The sequence below is a fragment of the Argiope bruennichi genome, chromosome 5 (assembly GCF_947563725.1).
Source record: "Argiope bruennichi chromosome 5, qqArgBrue1.1, whole genome shotgun sequence".
NCBI classification, from domain to species: domain Eukaryota; kingdom Metazoa; phylum Arthropoda; class Arachnida; order Araneae; family Araneidae; genus Argiope; species Argiope bruennichi.
The window spans coordinates 67,498,023-67,517,130 of NC_079155.1; positions in this window are offsets into that span (position 1 = coordinate 67,498,023).

The following is a 19,108-nucleotide window of genomic DNA, read 5'->3' on the forward strand; positions in this document are numbered from 1 at the left end:
CGCCATTTAAAATCCGCAACTTGTCGCAACATAAAAATGAAAATATATGTGTCTGTAAAATTAAAATACCAGTTCTTGCTTTTCGTACCTGTAAACTTGATGATTCAATTTCCTCTTTCATAACTATATGTCTTAACTTGATTTTAGTTTTAATTATACAGTTAATGAATCTTACAGTTTTAATAGTTAAATTTTTATGCAAGATTTCTAATTATTAAAATAAACTTTCTTATTACAAAAGTATTATTTCTAATAAGTACTTTTTAATATTAAACTAACATGGAATCTAAAAGTCGATTAAGTTAAACAAATTAGTATGATTTTTAAAGAACTATTTCATCATTACTAGTTTAAATTAAAAAATAATAAAATGCTTGACTCACACTTAGCGCAAGTGCAAGATTAAAATCGAAATGCAGTAGATGCTGCCAGCTGAGAAAACATTAATTTTTAGCACATTATTATGATCAATATATTTGTTGCATTTTAGGAATTTTGGTTTCTTTTATTTGCATAGCATTATAAATTAAAGCATATCTTAAAAAAGGGTTTAAGCAACTATCGTATTCCTGCACTTTCACATAAACCACTTCGTTTTTCAAAAGTCTTTTTCTTACATATAATTTTATAGTAATTAATTAATGCATATTTAATGTGAAATGGTCAATTTCTTATCATTTGATACACATCAAATACTTCACACCGATGACAGTATCCATTATGCTCTCTTTCTGGAAAAAAATGTAATCCGATAGAACAGATAAGACGAAAGATATTGATAATGCATACAATTAAAGTAATATGTAACCGTGACTTTACATGAAATTACCTCAATATGCAATCCTAAAGGATTCATTAATGAATGAATGAACCACTCATGATATATTAATGAAAAATATTCATGTGTCTATTCATCTTGTCTTTGGTTTATACTTTTCCTTCTTGTCTTAAGATTCTTCATTATTTCCCATCATTACTTCTTCTGTATTACAATTTGTATTGTTAAAGTTTCCTCTTCTAGAAAATCAATTAATTTTATTTTCAAAATGCATCATATTAAAAATGATAAATATCAATTTTATTAAATGAAACGTTCCGATGTCTTTAATAAATCTGATTTAAAAAAATGTAGTACCAACTTTCCTTAATTGCATGCGTGGGTAATTGCAATATAACACGCTGCTCCAAAAGAGAATCTGTGCCATTTCAGGCAATTCTGCGATAAAATAAATTATTTACCCGATGCAAATAACAGGCCAATAACTCTAAATAGTTTTCTTCCGAAAATAAGGAGCATTATCTTGTGAAGCTCAGACGATCGGATAAATAATTCTTCTTACAAACGATAATTAATGCGATAAAAAGTGGTATCCTAATTTCTTCAAATAAATTATGTTTCTTTGAAAAACAATTTAATCGACCACTTTAACAAACGATCCATCTTAGCATTGCGCTGCATGTACTTTATTGCTTGTAGAAGAAAAAGAATCTTTAAGAAGAGAAAATGATAATAAAACATCTCATATTCTGAATAAATTACTGCATTTTGCTTTGAATTTCTAATATTTATTTGCTTGTGTTTAACGCTTGCGAAAACATTGATTTGCCTAAATGCTTAATAAAAGAGATAATAAATTCTTTTACATTTATATAAATATTTATATTCTTTTAGATGTAGCTATATTTTTCAGATATAAAAAATTAAGTATAAATAAATAAATGTGCCAAAATATCGGGAATTAAGTTTATTTTATTATTTTTCAAATTAACGAAACAAACATTTTTAACAATTAACAAAAATATTTCGATTTCTGAATTAGTTGTTCCATTGTGTTTTGAGTTTTATAATGTTTATTTATTTGTTATAAAACTAGCGAAATCATTGATTTGCCTAAATATTTGACAAAGAGATAATCAATTAAATCTCTTGCATTTATATAAATATTTATATTCTTTTGGATTTAGCTGTGATTTTCAGATATAAAAGGAAAATAAGCAAAGAATAAGTAAATAAATGTGCCAAAATCACAAGAATTAATTTTACTTTATTACTTTTCAAATTAGCGAAGTAAACTTCTTTAACATTTAACAAAAACTGTTTGACATCTTCAGTACGATAATGGCTTTACAGTTTGTTTGCAAAATTAATGTTCAATTTTAAACACTAAGAAGACTCACGATTTTGTATGGTGTTTAAAAGATTACAACAACATCAATGCCAAAACTTCCTTAACGAACTTCAGCAACAAAGCAAATTATGTATGTGTTACCGTTAAAGTATATAATGCAGTTATTTCATAGAATACCTAGTTATTCCATGAAATAACTGATCGTGTCCGTTAAAGTGTGTAATATGTTATTAATTTGACACTTTAACTAGTTATTCTATGAAATAACTAGGTATTCTATAAATTAACTAATGAGAGACAGTTAAAGTGTAAAATAAACTATTTATCTAAAATGAAATTAAACTAATGATAGACAATTAAAATGAAAAAAAAGCAATTTATCTCATTTATGTAGCGTATAAATGGTATTTATGGAAACGTACCATAAAATCATTTGTTACAACAAGGATTACTAAAATGACACTTGGAATTACAAAGAACATTATTTCTAAAACAAACAAACAAAAACATAAATGCAGTAGGGGTCTAAGGTAAATGTATTTGTCGTGCGAGATATATGATATAGATTATTTTACACTTTAACGGGCTGCATATCGTTATTCTATCAAATAACTAGTTAAACCATGAAATACAAGAGAGTTTTACACTTTAACGGACACGATCAGTTATTTCATGGAATAACTAGGTATTCTATAAAATAACGGATTTCATACTTTAACGGTAACATATGCATCAGGTTATGTGAAACTAATTATGTGCCCACAAGGTTATCAAAACCAATATCAAATGACTAAAAGCACTTAAAAAGTTAACAAAATTCCAATTTTGGCTATTAGAATTAAATGCTGTTATTGCAAATTTGTGATTATATTCTCATTTGTAAATTTTTTATACCGTATTTTTCTGTGGCAGCAGTTCAATTTCTTTTTCTGTTTGGCATCATATATTCATTTTTTATTATCGTTCTTAGTTGTTTTTTATTCTTCCTTCGCTTTTTCTTTTCAAACGAGTTATAGTATAATAAGTCGTTTGGCCATTATCAATTTTTTTCCTTCATTAAATACTGTACTATTTATATTCTTCTAAGCTTTATTGATTCTGCTTAGTGAATGTCATCATTAAATTGTAAAAACATAATTCTATTACAATATAAAATATAAAAGATTACATACTAGAGAACGCTATCTGATAATTATTACACGAACATCCAAATCGAATGCAACAGAGCAATAAATAAAAAAGAAAGAGAAAGTTTACAATGGTGAACAATGGCCAACATAAGGGGACTTATAAAAACTGGACACAGGAGAGAAAGAAAAGTGATTTTGAAGCAAAAGTATTAACAACAATACCAAAACGCATTTAGAAAAAATTAAAAAAAAAAAAGTTAAAAAGAAATAAAGCTATCTATACAACCATTGGCCTTATTGGTCCTTAAGTCTTTTGAAGGCGCTCAGACTTACTTGACAGCGTATTTATCAATCTCACGTAGCAGCATTTATATCTAGGAGGGTCCATTGTAGCTTTGAAGTATTGATTAAGCTAAATTTAAAAGTTTTGCTTGGGCGAGGACAATTTATTTATTTTGAATATAAGAACAAGTAATTCAAAGGCGTGTGTATATATATTAAAAAATGGTTATTTTAAATACTTGCCGATTTTGGTGATCAATTAACTAGCCTGGAAAACAATCTTCAATTAAATCTTTTATACATACCTTGGTCAACCTTTCAAAATATTAAGCCTTAAATTGTGGCAGACATTATGTAACATTAAATCTAGTATAATAAATAGTGGATATTGTCATTTTATTTTATTAATTTTACTTATATTTTATTCATTGTATAATTGAACCTTTTTATTTGAATCAAGTCCCATGTCATCACAGAACTATTGAAAGTGCCACTGTCCAGTTAATCTTACTTTAACGGTACTGTAACTTCAATTTATATCTTATTAGTTGCCACAGGCGACTAGTTTGAATAGTGAGAATCGGTTATATTTATATCTGAATCAGTTATATTTATATCGGTTATATTTATATCCATGATTCCGAAAAATTGTTTGGCATTTAAACCGTATTATTTTAATTATCTTAAGTTCTGTTTATTGTATTCATTAACCCTTCTAATTGTGATAGATCCATGACATCAAAGCACTATAAAAAATATAAAAATCCGGTTCCTACTATCTTTTAAATTTCCCAATATTGTAACTTCACTTTTTCACTAATCCTGTAAATTACATAGAAGTTAAACGGAATCCTTCTTTAGCTTTCAGCAATGAAGAAAATTCACTTATTAAATATTAAATGAAACAATGAAAAAGGTTTCACTTTCAGTGCAAAAATGCAATCACTACAAATCACGCAATGAAATATTATTTGTCAAAATTTAGTAACAATTCGAACAACTATTAAATTATTTATTTATTTTTTTTTTAATTTTGAAACGGTGTAAAATTTATTCATATAATGCAGAAAATGGTGAAATTAAGTTAAAATTCTAAATGATTTCTTTTTTAATTAAACTCGCCCCGAAGTGCACAGTTACACCCTCCAAGGTTATATGTGCCGAATTTGGTGGCTATAACATAAACTATCTAGCCTGTGAAATGTAAGCACACAAACATTTTTATTAGAAAGTTATAAGTAAAATCACATATAAATATATAAGATATGATATAAGTCATACAGATATTTAACAGAATTTCTCTAGTTTAGCTTTCAATAATCAAAGCAAATCAAGCGATTGAATAAATAAAGAAACAATAAAAAAAGCCTTGAATTTAAGTTCAACAAAGAAATTTTTTATTCAAACCTGCGCTAAAATTTAAAAATATTCCGAATTTCAGAAAAATCTGCGTGACAATTAAATTGCTAACATTAAAAAATATATATTCTTTTTTTTATTATTTTTACATGATGTAATTTTTGTGGTTATGATATTTGTAAAAAACAAAGCAAATATATCTTTTCATTTTTAATTAACTAAATTTCTAATGAAAAATTCTTATCCTCAAAATATCCTAATGGAGGGTGCACCTCAGATATGGGGAAGGGAAATTGCCGTATAAGTAATCAGATTTTCGCTTCTCCGGTTGTCACAGAAATAGTATAATGTTGACTTTCCTTTTATAGCAATGTCAAGTCATAGCCGTTCGTGGGTGGTGGGCGTATAATATGCACCATAATGACAACTATTTTGCGTACACCTTTGCTCTCAACAGTGCTCTCGCAGTGTCCAGATCATGTTATCCTGAGAACCTTGACATGAAAGGGGTGGATGGCTTGTTTTGTAGTTAACTCGTTTTAGTTAAATATACATGTGCCAAATTTGATAATTTGTGATCTTACATTTTGTCCTACAGAATGTTAACACGCGAACACACTTTTATTATTAGTAGAAGTAAGGATATCTTCAAATTATAAGACTCTCCTTAAAACGTGCATAAATACATAAAAGGCACAAGAATTCAAAATTCCATTTTGAGTTGAGAATAAATTTCATTATCGTGAAAGCTAAGAGTTCGAAGTTCTAGTTTTGCTAAAGACTTTGCACTTCTAGATCTTAGCAAGAACGGAAAATTACACTTCAAAGAAGATATGGTATTTCGATGAAGGTTTCATGAACTACTTCGGATTTTAGATCTATTGTTAAGAACGTATAGCATTCACTAATTGAAATGTTAGTATTATCTTTGAAAAGAGACATTTACAGATATTATTAATGGATGCCGAATGGATGAGGCAAAATAAATGTTCTGGAAAATATAAGAATTATGGTGATATCTGTATTAAACTCCGAGATCTAGAGATTCTTCTAGAAAATTCCATACCCTTTTATAATATTATAAAAGGCAAAAATCTATCATTAGATATCAATTCTTTCTTTGGAGTGTTATGCTAGTGCCATGAGCGATGTTGTACTGTTAGTGTAGCTCTTTAAATAATTTGCATTTTGTATGTGTGTGCTGTGTGTTTCTACAAGTTCTGTTTCTTGTGTATACCCTCGTTAAATTTCTATTACATGTGTAAGGGAATAAAGGATTTTTTTCCATTATCCAACGTGTTGCACGTCTTTCTTCGTAAGTATCCCCACAATGCGGGTATTCTTGTATTCTTTTAAATTCTGATTGACTGAATCTGTAACTATGAGCACAATAACAAGAAAGCTAAGAAAACATAGTTACATATCTTCTTTTGATCAATTTCAACTAATAAATGTCCCTCCCAATTATTCAAATTAACTATCATGGATACGTTCATTGCTAATCACAGTCTTTAAGCAAACATTCATAAATATTCATTTGCTAATTTTGCCCTTCCTTGCAGTTATTAATTACCACATGGTAATAACTCATGTGTACAGTAATATTATCTTTTTTATTCTTCCTAAATTTAACAAATGAGGTGCAGTCAAGATGTAATTAATAAGAGGGTTAAGTGGTATTCTTCAAGTTTAATTTAATGTATTTCATTTTTCTTTCCTCTTAAATATGAATACAATGCTCCAAGATAGATAAAAAAAAAAGTGATTTGTTTTTTTTTAATGTCTGTCATTTTTTTACTGTAAACAGAAAAATGTATTAGGCAGGCAAAAGAGAAAGAGTTCTGTTTTCGTTTTAAATATTTGAATTTTTTATGTTTGCTTTTCGGTCATTATTTTTAGAGAGTATGATTTATGGATGGATAATGCGAACAATTTTAACTTAAAATAATGTAAGTAAAAAAATAAACTTAATAGTGAACAGCACTGTAATTTTACGACTTTTAATGCTCAGAAAAATTTAAAAAATTTAAGAATTTGAGAAAAAAATGATGTTTGTATATTAGGCATTCTACGCAGAAATCGAGCCTTTTACTTAAATGTTAAGGGCTTTTCATAAAATAAAACAAAGCTCTACTTATATTATAATATTAATCACTAGGCAGTTTTTATTCCATTATGGCGTTGACTTTTAATTTCAGCCAGTTATTTGCATATATATATATATATATAGTGTTACGAACCTGTGATGCGGCTTCCCAGCATAACTGGTTCCATAGGAGGTCCCAGAGCTTGGCGACCATTTTGCGCCTTGGTGACGAATTTGGTGACTTTGGCGCCAAAATAGGTTATACCCGAAACATCGAGAATTTTCCCGAACCGTCCAGTAGGAACGGAGATACACCTCGAACGTTCCTGATTGGTTGAAAGGCTTCTAGCCCCGCCTCCTGAGACCTATAAAAGGAAGCACCCGCAGCTGCCGGGGTGGTGATGAATTGGGTTGCGAACCAGTGGAGTCGAAAAGTAGTCGGAAGTGAAAGAGTAGTCGTCGTGGTGAGCCAGATCGGAGTCGTAGTTGTGAACTGACGGTGAATTGAGTCGTGGACCAGTGGAGTCGAAGAGTAGTCGGAACCGACGGTGAAGAACTCGTCTTCCAGGGACTAGCGGAGCAGCGACGGAGTAGAGCTGCTGTGTATACTGTCGTATGCTGCTGTGTATACTGTTGTATGCTGCACGTCTCGGCTGAAGATAATCGTCTTCTGTGCTGTATATAGTTGTCGTCTTTGTTCTGTCCTGCGTGTCTTCGTGTAAATAAACGTCGTTGTTTTATTTTCTACTGCCGCCTGGTGATTGAGCGTTCTTCACACCATATAACCCCCACAATCCAAACGAACCCCGGAAATTTCGTAACAATATATAATATTGAATTTTTAAACTTCGCTTTAATTCCATGTCGGGAGGCATATTTTATGTACAAGAAGCGTGGACGAACTGACTTACGTTCACAAACGATACAAGAGTAGAAGAGCGCGAAATGAGAAAAGAGCAACATAAATATTATATACTGTGTGATACTTATAGGGATTTATTTACAAGTGTCGATTTAGGTAAGGGGAAAATAGGTATCTTTTAAAAGAATTTGCTTCAGATTGACATATTTTTATCCCTTCTCTCGCAGTATGGAAATTTGTCGATTTCAGCAATTTTAGAGCTCGTTCTGCATTAATTAAATAAAAAAGGTGGAAATGGATCAGGAAATAAGAGAGCATTTTAGAATGAAATTATTATGGGCTAAATTAATATAACAATTAAGAAATTAATTAGGATTTAATTTAGATTAAGAGGTATCATTACATATATATGATATCATTATACATACATACATATATATATTATTATTATTATTAAATTAATCTGTTCTTTCTTTCTTCCTATCAAAGCATAGTTTCTTCAGATCATCATTTAAAAAAAGAAAAAATAGGGAGAAAACAAAAAAAAGTAAAAACAGGATATCTTTAAATTACGTATTAGATAATTTAAAAACGAAACTTTACAAAATATGAAGAATTTATTTATATAGACAGAATTTTTAATTCAAGGATTTTTATTTGTACTTTATTTTAAGTAATTGCAACGTAAGACCTTCTTTGTTCACAAACAATATGACGTCATGAGTGAAAGCGCTATATACGTTCCCTGGTTATGCAAAAGCAAATTTTCGAAAATAATTTAGAGATGAATCAGATAAGAATTTAATGGAACTCCGACAATAGAACAATAATTTAAATGACGGCCTAAAATAGCGTAAAGATACAGGACAATTTTTTATAACAAAGTGGAATTTCCGTAATTTCTTTGAGGAAACTGTTGAACTCTTTTTAGGGTGCTCTTTTACTTCACAAAAGATGCCAACAACGCCACTGTAGATCAGTTATTATCAGCCATCTTGAATCTTGACTTTGACTACTTGGCAATGTTGGCATCCTTAGGGTGGTGAGGAGGTTTCATACTTTAGATGTAAATATATAATAACATAATTTTTTTTACAGAGATCTGTCTTATCTGTCCATAATGTTCACTGAAATTCAAGGCAAAAATATTCGCAAAAATCTGAATAAATATAACCCACTAACAGAAAGAAATGCAATGCCAAATACAAAATAAAACTAATGCTGAAAGAAAATATTAAGAATAATAATATTCAACTGACATGTGAATAGTGTGAATCAGCAGATCTCAGCTTATTAATATTTTTTTAAGTTCCGACATAAAACAAATGTAAGTGTGAAATGTATCGTTTGCTGTCTCATTAAAAATTTCTTGGCTCTGACTCTACTTCCGTTGTGTAATTTTCTCTCCCTATCTCTCTCGCTAACCTTCATTTACTTGCAGTGGAATTTTCACTATACGTAATGTTCATGAGAAGTCAAGTTAAAACTAATAGTTAAGATAGGATTGAAACAAATAGCGATCTATTAACAAAAAAAAAATGCATTACCAAATGCAAAATGAAAAAAATACTGTAGATACCATAGAAAAACCATAGAAAAACTTCAAACAGTCTCATAAATATAATAAATCAACATAAAAAATATTGAAGGCCTCATCTCATTGATCTTTGCTGTAATCCAGCATCCAACTTTGCTCAAAATCTAACATCCATTTTTACTACAAGCCAGTAACTTAAACATACACTTTATGATCCAGAACTCATTTTTATTTATGCTTAGTTTCATTTGCTCACATGAAAAAAAAATAGATGGTGGGATTTCACATAGACGGGTTATTTTTAAATTCTGCTTAACGTCATACATGGCACTGGATAATTATATGTACTGGTAAAAATAAATGTCTCTTTGTAAATATTTTATATATTTTTTATTTTTATTATTTACTAGCCGCCTTTGGCGACCAGCCGGTTCGCCAATCTTAATGTTCGTTAAAATTTTAATAATTAAATATTTTATGCAATTTCTACTTTAATAGCTTCTTCATCAAAATATTTTAAAACTTCAAATTTTGATTATCATATAATTCATTCATAATATTATAAAGGCCTTCAGTCATAACGTAATATGTATCTCTCTCATTTTCTGTTAACACCCGTAGAATTTATGCTTTAAATTAAAGTGTAAAGAATTAATCTTCAATTAATATAATAATATTTTTTACTGAAACAAAGCATTTTTTTTTATAATCTGTTTACTGAAAATAGTCACTCAGCGTTTAAACTTTATGGACACTAAAGAATATCTTTTTTAATTTATGTAATATCTCAAGAGTTGGTCAACAAAATTTTCTTAGATTCATTATGAGCAGATCGATTCATTAACAATGTTTAAATTTAAATGCATCAAACACTAAGAAAATAAAACGAATCGTTTAAAATAAACGGTTGAAAACAGGTTTTAAAAAAACTACTTAAAAAACGATGTACTTAAAACTATAAGCATATACAAAAAATATATAACTAATATAAATACAATTTACTTACAAAAGCATGCAACTAACCCAAAAATAATTTAAATCATCCATTGATAACGGTTGTCATGGCAACAATCAGAACAGAATGCGCATGCGTGAATTTTCTTCGCCGGTTACGTAACGCAAATACGTGATTTTTTTCTACGCCAGTTGGGGTAACGCTATGCGGATTAGAAATTTTTAATTTCCTTTATTCTGTTTTATTTTAATTCAAAAGTACTTCAGAATGAATCTGAAGGATAGATTCATTAACAATGTTTAATTTTAAATGCATCAAACATTAAGAAAATAAACAGAATCGATTGAAATAATCCGCCGAAAAGTACTAACCCTAGCCTCATTACTGTTGGGAGAAAAAAAACTGAAGCCTTTCTCGTTTGGCGGTGGGGAAAATGGAAGGTTTTTTTTGGCGGGAAAGTTAGTTTTTAATTAATAATTAAAATTCGAATTAAAAATTCGAAAAAAGGAACCCCAGGTGCACATTCCCAACCTCCAAGGTATACATGTACCAAATTTGGTAGCTGTATGTCAAACGGTCTGGTCTGTAGAGCGCCAACACACACACACATTGAGCTTTATTATAAGTATAGATTAAGATTATAAATAAGAAAATGTTTGGCTCATCACAATTAAAATTGGATCCTAAAAAAATGCATTTCTAATTTTTTTTTCTTGTAAAAACTTAATTTTTTTAAAAATAATTTTAGAAATCGATAAAAAATAATGCAAAAAAATAAAAACTTGTTTCTAACTCCAAAACAGAGAAAGAATTTCATAAAATATGTTCTTTTTGTTATAAAAACTTCGAAAAAAATCTTAATTAAGCGAAAATAAAGCAGTCAGTATCTCAAACGTATCTAGCAATACCAGTATTTGATGAAAAATATTCCTTTTAATGAGTTGAACTAGAATATGATATAAGAGATTATTATATCAAACGCTGAAGTTTTATAAATATAGTAGTTTGATATAGCTGATGTTTATTGGAATAAAAATTATTTCATGTATATTTTTAACATAAAAATTGCTTTTATGCAAAATTTTATATTATAAATAATCTTTCTATTAAGACCAACCACTTGATTAACTAACTTTGCTTACGGATAATACCTTGAAGATGAAGGGTTCAACGTTATTTCTTTCAGCCTTTTCGACATCGTTAAATAACAACTTTAACCCAATAAAGAAATCTCCAAAAGGTAAAAGAGAGAAATTTTAAAAAGATATTGGTAGAGCAGATCATTCTTACTGTTGCCATATTTCAAAAATTCATTAATTTTTAAAATAATTAATAAAAAATTGAAGGTAACATTTTGCAGAAAAAAAAATTTTATCACTGAAATGATAAAATTTTGTATTTGAAAACATTTCTTGCAAGATAACTGGCTGAGAAAAATGACAAAAATTTTAATTAATTTCTAATTTATAAATATTTAATTAGCTTTACAATATGAAAAATTGATAGGAATCTTAATCATGAGCTAAAGATTAAATATCCAATGTCTGGTTGAAATCTGTCCAATCATTTGAAAGGAGAAATGAACATATGCACATTTACAATGACCTTTATTTCTTAAGGCAAATACCGAATTCAATAATTGTAACAAAACGTATGATAAGCTGAAAAAATATCATATACTCAGATAATGAAGCTCTAAAGACCTTATCCTAAAAATCTAAGAAAAGTATGTCATTAAAAGTTCAAAAATGAATTTCGAGAAATTCATAAACCACGAAATGACAAGACAAACAATTTTTTCTTGTTTATTCATTCATTACTATCCGATGTCTTGGAATTTTTTCGATTTCTTTTAGTAGATTCGTTTAATTTATATTTAGAAAATAGAAAAAAAGTGCTTCAAGCGATATTCCTTTAAAATACAGATTTCTTCCTTATGAGTTACTTTCTTTTGCTAATGATTATAAATATTTGAGTTTTTTCTATTCTACTTACTTGCAAAACAAAGATATTTCTCTCAAAACGATTCCTTTAATAATTCAACTGTCCTTTCAAGTCATATTCAACGCGTCTATTTAATACTAAAATTCGAAACTCTTCTAATAATATCTATTGAATCTCATTTTATTCACAATTAAAAGACATAAAAAATATCGTCTGCTGCTCAGGGCAAAAAGCAAACGATAATGTTTCATATTAAAGAATTCTACTCACTTTTTTTTTCAAAATAACAAATAAGAAGATGTTATTTAAACAAACAAATTCTTCTTTTGAAAACTATTTCTTTAATAATTCAGCCATCCTTGCAAGTCATATTTAAGAATTTAATTACTATTGCAATTCCAAAATCATCTAATAATATTTATTGAATTTCATTATATTCACAATTAAAATGCATAAAAATAAATATCATCTGCTACTCTGGCAAAAAAAAAGCGAAAACGATTTATATTAAAGAATTCTGTTCATATTATTTCATAATAACAAATAAGAAGTTGTTATTTAAAATATAATTGCACAATTACAACTCTACAGTTACAATTAAAATGAATAATTCAAAACTAATACTATTTTAATATATTATTCCAATCTCACACAAAACCGTACGCAGTATAGTGCTTCACATAAAATATCTTTGTGTAAATGAAGCACGTTTCTTTCGTTTAATTGCTGCTAGGTCTTTTGGGATAAACTAAGATGCTGCAACAGCTGTTATATGTTTTCTACTACCCAAATCTTATTTAATCCTCGGAATACCCTTCCTTTCTTGTCCTTATTTGCTGTAATAAAACAGTACATGTTTCGCGAAGTCTATTTTTGTTCATAATTTTATTCATGCACTGGAGGCTTGTTTGGTTTACCATCATGTATTCAATTAATTCACAGAGTAAATGCATCACAACCCATAATCAGCAATTAATTAATTCCCAAATAAACATTTTGGGCCATTAAAACCGCCTTGGATGTTGTCAAAAACATACGAATTCTCTCTCTCTAGAGGCTGCTTCATTAATGAAGATTTATAACGAGTTTTGATGGTGAAACGGAATTCCCATTATATATATCTTGTTATTTTAGATACTTACAAGACCATAAATATATGTAGGCATTAAAAGAATCGTGTCAGTTTACTTATTATTAGTTTGTTCTCAAATATAATGTTACATATTTAATAATAAGAAGCAAGTCTTTCAATAATGTTTGTGAAACACTTTTGCAACTGCAGGAAATAAAAATTAATTAAATTAATAGGTTCCTGTCTCTTTCAACGATGAGTTACTTGTACGAAACAATTGTTTTCATCATTTAACGTATCGTGCACACTGCTGAGGCAATAAAAGGATTACTTTAATGACTTTGAAATAAATCTTACATCCTTTCCTGTATTTCCTATATTTGTAGTTCGTGTCTTAATTTCTTGCATTAAAATTTTACAAAAGCAAATCCTTTTAAAATTTAATTTCTAAATATTATTTTATTAATCTTCTTTTGGCAGTCAATTTTCACAACAGCTGCTTTTGTACGGAATGGAATTTTTCTTACACAAAACATCATATATTGTTAAAAGAACTCTTAGAAATGGATACTCGAAGTTTTCTGAATTGTTGGTGGGGATTGATCCTTCAACTTCAATTAATTCTATTTCTTTCGTTTTTCTTTGACCTTTGAGCTTTAAATAAGATAAAAAAAAGGATAAAGAAATACATACATCCAAAAACGCCACTTTAAACCAAATTGAAATTAATCATTAATTTCTTAAAACGATGACTTAAGTGAACTTCATCCTCTATCGCGGTTAGCTATTTAAAAATCTATTTTTACCTTTTAGAAGATGATTCGAATTCTAACAAAGAATATATCAGGTTACAAACGTCAATATACTCAAGTAAATAGGATAAATAAATGATATTACGAATCATTGCTCAACAATTGAATGAAAAATCGATTAAAATCTTAAATTCGAAAAGTTCGAAAAATTCGATTAATAAACACAGATAAAAAAATTTATCTTCGAAAAAGTAATCATAAAAGGTCTTCATAAGAGCCCTAGCAATCATAAGAGGGTTTTTTTATTGCAAATTTTAGAGTAAAATATTTTTTTGAGGTAATTCTTAAAATTTAATTTGTTAGAAATAACAAATTAGACCTTATTTAAATAATTATTTTACACTCAAATAAAAACTCCTTTAGTGCGGTCACCCCTTGAAACTTCTTTGAAAAAAGTGTATGATTTTAGAAAAGGCTTTTCTATATTAAAAACAAACGCTATATGATTTACTTTAATATTATTCCTACACATAATTTAAGGAATTGGTACTCTTTGTGTTGTTGTTTAATTAACAAGTCAGCTCAGAATTGCAGTTTTCCTATATTCTAAATAATTTTCTCTGTAAAAGTTAAAAGATCTAAACAAACATATACGGTCTTTCTTTTAGTTAAAAATTTTCGAGAAAAGTTTCTTTTTCTCTGGATATTTCTTAAAATTACCTTTATCAAAGCTAAAAGTTTAAATCTTATTTAAGAACGCATTTCTTATCCCAAATTAAAATGCCTTTTAAATGACCACTTCTTTTTTTTTTTTTTCAAAAAAAAAAGGATTGATGCATTGGACAGATTTTTTTTTTCTGTATTCAAACCGAAATTTATAGTGAGCATATAATTTACTTTGACGTGTTTTTTCTCTTAATTTATGGAATTATCAAGTTGTTATTGTTAAGATAGCGTGTATGCGTGGAACTGCAATTTTCTTGCTAATTCTTTGAATTGTTTATTTCAAACTAGCCGCCTTTGGCGACCAGCCGGTTCGCCAATCTTAATGTTCATTAAAATTTTAATAATTAAATATTTTATGCAATTCCAACTTTAATAGATTCTTCAGCAAAATATTTTAAAAATTCAAATTTTGATAGTCATATAATTCATTCATAATATTATAAAGGCCTTCAGTCATAACGTGATATGTATCTCTCTAATTTTCTGTTACCCCTCGTAGAATTTATGCTTTAAATTAAAGTGTAAATGATTAATTTGCAATTAATATAATAATATTTTTTACTGAAACCAAGCATTTTTTTTAATAATATGATTACTGATAATAGAGTCACTCAGCGTTTAAACTTTATGGGCACTAAAGAATATCTTTCTTAATTTATGTAATATCTCAAGAATTTGTCAACAAAATTTTCTCAGATTCATCATGAACGGATCGATTCATTAACAATGTTTCATTTTAAATGCACTAAGAAAATAAAATGAATCGTTTAAAATAATCTGTCGAAAACAGGTTTAAAAAAACTACTTAAAACACGATGTACTTAAAACTATAAGCATAAATAAAAAATATAAATAACTAACATAAATACAATTTAATTACAAAAGCATGCAACTAACCTAAAAATAATTTAAATCATTGAAAACAGGTTAAAAAAAACTACTTAAAAAACGACGTACTTAAAACTATAAGCATATACAAAAAATATATAACTAACATAAATACAATTTACTTACAAAAGCATACAAATAACCTAAAAGTAATTTAAATCGTCCGTTGATAATGGTTGCCATGCCAACAATCAGAACACAGTGCGCATGCGTGAATTTTCTTCGCCTTTTACGGTAACGCAAATGCGTGAATTTTTCTACGCCAGTTGGGGTAACGCTATGCAGATTATACATTTTTAATTTCCTTTATTCTGTGTTATTTTAATTCAAAAGTACTTCAGAATGAATCTGAAGCATGGATTAATTAACAATGTTTAATTTTAAATGCATAAAGCATAAGAAAATAAACAGAATCGTTTGAAATAATCCGCCGAAAAATGTTAACCCTAGCCTCATTACTGTTGGGAGAAAAAAAACTGAAGCCTTTCTCATTTGGCGGTGGGGAAAATGGAAAATTTTTTTGGCGGAAAAGTTGGCGGTGGGAAAAATGGAAGATTTTTTTGGCGGGAAAGTTAGTTTTTAATGAATAATTAAAATTTCAAAAAAATTGACCCCAGGTGCACATTCCCGACCTCTAAGGTATACAAGTACCAAATTTGGTAGCTTTATGTCAAATGACCTGGCCTGTAGAGCGCCAACGCACACACACACATTGAGCTTTATTATAAGTATATAGATAGATATAGATATAGATAACTGTACATTCTATTGAGCATTGAACACAAGTATTTTCAAGATTTTAGTAATACAAATAAATGTTTTTCTATCTCAGAAAAATTTGCCAAATGAATCTCTCATAAATTAACTTTTGAAGATAAAATTGTAAATACTAGAAAACATTTAAAACTGCTTGTTATATATTTCCCCCAAATTAATTATTGTATTACAAATAGTTTACAATGAGTTTGGATTTTCTAAATTTATTATTGGAAATTTAAACCATTTACATTTTCTGTAGTTAACATAAAAACAATTATCAAATCATGAATTCTCAAATGCTCGACTGCATTTGTTAATTTTATTAAAATTTATTTATTTTCTAGCTCCAAAAATCGATTTATATAAAATCCTTTAAGATTTAACCTCTAAAATTAAATGACAGAGAAAATGATTATTGCAGTCCAATATCATATTCTAATTCGCATAAATAGCATTCGAATTCTTGTCAATTTTGAAATTTAGTACATTCATTTTGAAATCCGCATTATTTTAAATTATTAATTGTTTTAAAAATGCTCTAATACAGAAATAAGGAAGCTGAAACAAAATAATTTACATAAAAATTCTATAATCTAAAAATTTTTGTATTCTTGAGAAATTACAAAAATATAATTCACAAACAAGTTACTTTGATTTGGGAGAACAAGTAATATTTTTTTTCTCTGGAGAATCAAGAAACTAAAGTAAGTTAATTAGAAATTAACTTACTTTACTTATTTAGTGAGTTAATTGAACTAAATTAAGTCGTGTGTAACGAATTTCTCTTTCTTAACAACTGCATAAATTTAACTCACTAAAAATCCTCGAACAAATGCTGTGGTTCTTAGAAATTCTTACAACAAATCCATAATTTAAGAAAATCTTTTTCATTTTTTCCAGGAATCGCATTACGGAAGTGCATGCCGTAAATAATCAAAAAGCATTGAAATTTGCTAATGTCTTTAATTTACTCTATTCAGAGGATTTCAGAATTATCTCCAAGCAAAATCTTTAAATAGAATTTTTAACATGTATAAGCAGCTAATGTTTAGAGATGTGTACATAATTTAATCTCCTGGCAGCACGCTTCAACAGACAAAAAGATAGTTTCCATGGCGCGATTGTTGTTTTATAAGTAGTAGCCGTCGCTTTGAAATAAAATAAGTAATATCTGAGAAATCACTGAAATTATCCTAAGGGGATATTTGTGACTCAAAAACTCCATCCTCATTAAAAATACGAGCTTAATTCGATCCAAAAGCGTCGTGAAGATTCTGGAATCAAAAAAGCTGAATAGGAATAAAGGAGTAAAGGTAGGAAAATTAGTTTGACACGCAACAATTAAATTGCACATATTAACTCGATTTGTTGTAAGAAGATGACATTAGAAATATCTAAATTAATGAAGTTATGTCCATGTGGAAGATATTTATTTTTTTATTCTTCCTATGATCACGGAATGTCAAAAATTACTTTATTAGGTCATTATTTAAATTAAACAAAACAATTTACAATCATATTTTGAATTTCCGATTTTAAAAAATTGAGAAACGTTTTTAGATGGTTGTCATTTAGAATATAAAACTATGTTACAGTAAATGGATAATTTTTTTATATTCCTTGTCCAAAAATAAATTGGAGGATTTTAATAACCAGATCCATCATAACGAGAATGATGCACTGAAGGAAAATAATGATTTGCTATAGATTCAACAACCTGAACATAAAATTAACCATAAATGAAATTCTGGTTTATAAATAATACCAATGCAAAAATTCATGAGTGGCAAACCTCAATACGAGAATGGATAAATTCTCACCCGGAGGTATTTCACACCAAATTATACGATAAAGGTATCAAAACTTATCAGATGAGTTTTTTTTTTTTTTTTGATATTTTCAACGAGTTATCAACAATGTATATCTTTTAGCATTATAAAATGGAATGCAGGGCTTCTTTTGTAAATACAAGGGCTAATCAAAACAAAAAAAATTAAAGCAGAACTGCCAATGCACTATACATTTATAGATTTTGTATGCGATACTATTGCTAACTGTATAACTGCCTATTGCTATCTTATGATTTTTTTACACCTCGGTGTACGTCAATGTGAAAATTGCGAGAGTTTAAGATTCCTCCTATACTCGGTCCGTTTAAGTACTCTCATCATTTATTATTATGTACTCTCATCAGCGTAATATGAGCTTGCGGTGAATAGCTTATAAACCAGCTAACTGCTACGCTACCCCAGAAATTGCTTTTGTATCGTGGTCATGTTACTGGACTGTGAACCACAAGGTCCCAGGTTCTATCCTCGCTCATCCCAATTCGCCACATTGATGACCTCGGACGATGAACCTTCAACCTTCGTACAGCTGTTGTAACGCCATCTACCCACAGCAAACCAAACTCGTCAGACTCACTTGATGCAGCAACAGCATCAGCAACCCTTCACCGACACACCCTCGCCATAACGCTTGGCGCTAATCAAATGGGTACAGGCACATTAGACTCGACAGCTATTACATCACCACTCAACGGTCATATCGTTCGTCTCACCTCCGACTCACTAGAGGGAGAGTCTGTGGTGAATAGCTTATAAGCCAGTTAACTGCTACGCTACTCG